Source organism: Rhipicephalus sanguineus, chromosome 7 (assembly GCF_013339695.2).
Source record: "Rhipicephalus sanguineus isolate Rsan-2018 chromosome 7, BIME_Rsan_1.4, whole genome shotgun sequence".
Classification (NCBI taxonomy): Eukaryota; Metazoa; Arthropoda; class Arachnida; order Ixodida; family Ixodidae; genus Rhipicephalus; species Rhipicephalus sanguineus.
This window is the reverse complement of record NC_051182.1, coordinates 11,280,026-11,283,632: the sequence shown is the minus strand read 5'-3', so window position 1 is coordinate 11,283,632 and position 3,607 is coordinate 11,280,026.

Here is a 3,607-nt window from a genome sequence, read left to right as displayed (position 1 = left end):
ACCTCTTTGTCGATCCCTAAAAGAACAAACAGGCTTCAACCATGGATGCAAATGAAAATGAATCGATGGCGTGATTCTCCGACGGCCTCCGGGGATAACGGTAGGAGTAAATTGTGCTTCGAATTCAACGTCGAAGGTCCTCGGTGCCATTATTGTCGAAGAGCATACGCAGCCGTAACCCTGCGCGTTAAAGATGACGTGAGAGGTTCGACAGAGTAAATGTATGGGGCAGAATTGGCGTCCGCTTACGGATTACTTTGGAAAGCTGCCCCCCCCCTTCCTCCCTGCTGCCATCGTGCGCAAACCTTTGGTAAGAGAGTTTCTAGGACACCGCGAACTCCATGCATGTATTACATGTCGCCTCACATGCTGCACCGATTAAGCGTAGCGCGCGCATGACCGCGCATGCTCGTAAAACTTACGGCATGAGAGTAAGTGCAAGTCATATGCTGTAAACCCAATGATGCCTGAATGCACGGCACGACGAACGCACTGCCAACTCCCATCCCACCGCTCAAGAGGGAGAAAAGACGACGGCAACTACGGGAGAGAGCGAGACCTACGCACGCTATGACACGTGTATTTGAAGTGAAGCTACACACACAGAGCGCCACTTTCAACAATGTTCATTTCGAAAACATCACAGTTTATATGCCCATCATGCGCTGTCACAAGTGTGTGTGTACTGTCCGTTGTCGTTGCCGCGCCTTACACTTCAAATTTGCTAAACCAACAAGCCCAGTCTGCCATTCTTACAAACTATGCCATCGCCTCCGAGATAGCGCACCGTCCATCTCGGAAGCCAAGGCTGTGCCGGCTGTGCGCTCCCTTCTTTGCTCCTAGCGCTCCTGGCGATGAAACGATCGGCAGTCACGTGACGGCGCGTAGAATCACGTGGGGTGTTTTAGCCTGGAATCCGCGCGCCGCTCCGGCCGCGCTATGCTCCGGCTTCGTTCGCGCTTGGCTGTGGTTGTGCGCCGCCGTGCGGTATAGTTGGTTTTCGTTCGTGTGCAGCGATGTGTTAATTTATATGTTGCGCAACTGTTGATTGATATGCGCGTGGTGTGGTCTAGAAGCTGTTGTCCCTACGTTGTGCGTTAGCCATGCGTCTTCTCAGTGAAAGTGGCTGTACGCTGTCGAAAATGGATACGTCGAGATTCAGGGGCCGTGCCATTGTGACCGCCATTGTTGGCGGTATGGGATCTTGTCATTTAGAATGTTCCAGGCGAGTACCTGTTTCTTCTTTTATGTTGGTGCTTAGCGTTTGTGTCAGGTGTCATTGTATGTATTGAGCGGTTCACTGCTAAATGGAACATGGAAGCTCGGCGGGCGACGAACATAGCGCAGGCGCAGCACGCGCTGTTCTGAACTCTTTCGTCCTTTCGTTGTTTGCTGTCGCGCCTGCCGCGCTTCGATTCCGCGCCTTGTTCTCTGCCTTCGTGAAGCGAAACGTTTCAGCGTCGAAAGTGCGCCGTCCGCGGTGTCGGGAAGCGGCTGTTAGGCGGCTTGGTGACTCATAACGCCTGTGTTAAGCTGCACACTTAACAGGAAAAATCTGTAAAGAAAATTTAAATAAACGAAACACTCGCTGCCGCTACTTGTTCGTGTTTTCTCCGCGTTGGGCTGTTTCGGGTGTCGCTTCCCGCACACACACATCATGATCTTTGACACGTGCAGTTTCACGTTTTCCAACCGGTTGATCCTCCCCTTTCGGCCTGTGCAAGACCGGCAACTTAATTTGACGGCCCATGTACTCAGCTTTATGGACGGTTTGCAGTCAAAGCGAAGGAATTCATGGAACGAACAATGATTTACAAAACGAATAAAATTCACGTTTGTGTTTAGCACGCATCTCCTAAGGTTTCAATTTACAAACAATCGTTGTAATGCCAACTGCAACCAAGTTTTGTTCTTGTCTAACCCCATTTGTGGTCAAAACTGCCATGTCGGCCCTTGATAGGTGGTGAAAAGAGGAGGGGGGAAGAGATCCTGACCTTGTGTCGGGGGCCACATAATACTGCCCCGCAGGCCTCAGGTTGTCAACCCCATGTTGTAGAATATTCTTCGTACCCGCTCCTCTCCTATCAGAGCGCAGGTGCCGCGGGTGTGGAAAGTATCTTGTTGGGTCGACGCCGCGAGAGCCAGCTGTTTTAGTTTCCGCGACGGACGCGCACTTCGCGGTTCATCACAAGGAACGAAGGTGGCAGCCAATGGCGGTCAGGTGCATTTGGCTCGTCACCTATTTAAGCCGTGCAGCAAGCATACAACAGCGCTGTGGCAGATGGCTTCATTTTCTGATGGTGATAGGGCTGTGCCGTACTGGCAAGTTCATAGATGGCCGTAATCGTGTTTTTCGTACTTTCCGGTGTTTATCTGTAACGGTGTTGCCGCGTGCATTGGCGCTGAAGTCACATTAGTGATAGTCCTTTCGCTTTCCCAAAGGACGAAAGACCTTTTCCGTGGCGTCGGCCATATCACGAGTTGAGGGGCGCGGTTAATCTTTCCGCGACAAATCGTGACCGCAGCATGCGCCAAACGGTATGCATACGGCCAGCCACTACGGCAGGGTATAGTCTTGGTTGGCGATTCGTCGCAATTACGTTTTAACCTTAGTAGGCTTAGAACGATTATGTGTTAGTGATGTCTTACTTGAAAAACAAAAATGCGTAGCACTGAAAGGTCTTCATTTGTCCCGGAAAAGCGCGATTTCGCATTTTTTAGTCCATTATGCTAATAATTAATATATAACGGAAATATTCGACTCGTATTCGAGATTCCGAATACTTGCACACACCTATGTACTACCGATCAAGCACACAACTATAATTGTTATTAAAGGAGAGTAGTTGTTCGAGGGCTAGTTTCTTTGTTAGACAGAACCAAATGAAACTAACAGCCAATTAAATCAACCTTCCTTCGCTTAATAAAGAAGTTATTACTTAATAATTGTCTGTTGGTTTCATTTGTTGCGTATATGAAAGTTATTACAGCACAATAGCTCCCCTAGGTAGATCACATAGCTAGTAGGTGCTCCATATAAACATTTTTTTCCAGCTCGGAAAACAAAAGCAGCTGTAGAAAAGCTTCACCACTGTGTGCTCCTTCTTTTTCTAATGCACAGGGAGACCAGTAGCGCCCATAGCATCAGCTTTGTTCCCTTTGCCGTTTGTTCCCTGCGCAACTGATTATGCATGCCATCACACTGCCACACAATTTTCTGCCGTGTACATGGACATTAATGAGCGATATACTGTAGTGAACGGGTCTGAGGAAGTTTGTGAGTATTCACGTTGTATTAGTGCGCGAACACACAAGGACACAATAAATAGCGAACACATGTTTACCATTGTGTTTGCGCTGTAGTACGAGGTGCATATGCAGTACACACTCACTATGCCTTTTATTTTTCAATGCAGGGTGACATTCTTGCAATCCCTGTGCTCCATCTACTGACAGTGGTATTTCAGAGGTGTTCATGTGCTGCATCAAACTAGACAGTGGTGTTCCAATGAGTCCAAGTGCATCTACGTGCGGTTTTGCGGATTTCCCCTATCTCGAGGTCAAATATGAACATTTTCTGTTAAGGACGATGAAACCGCTTGCTGTA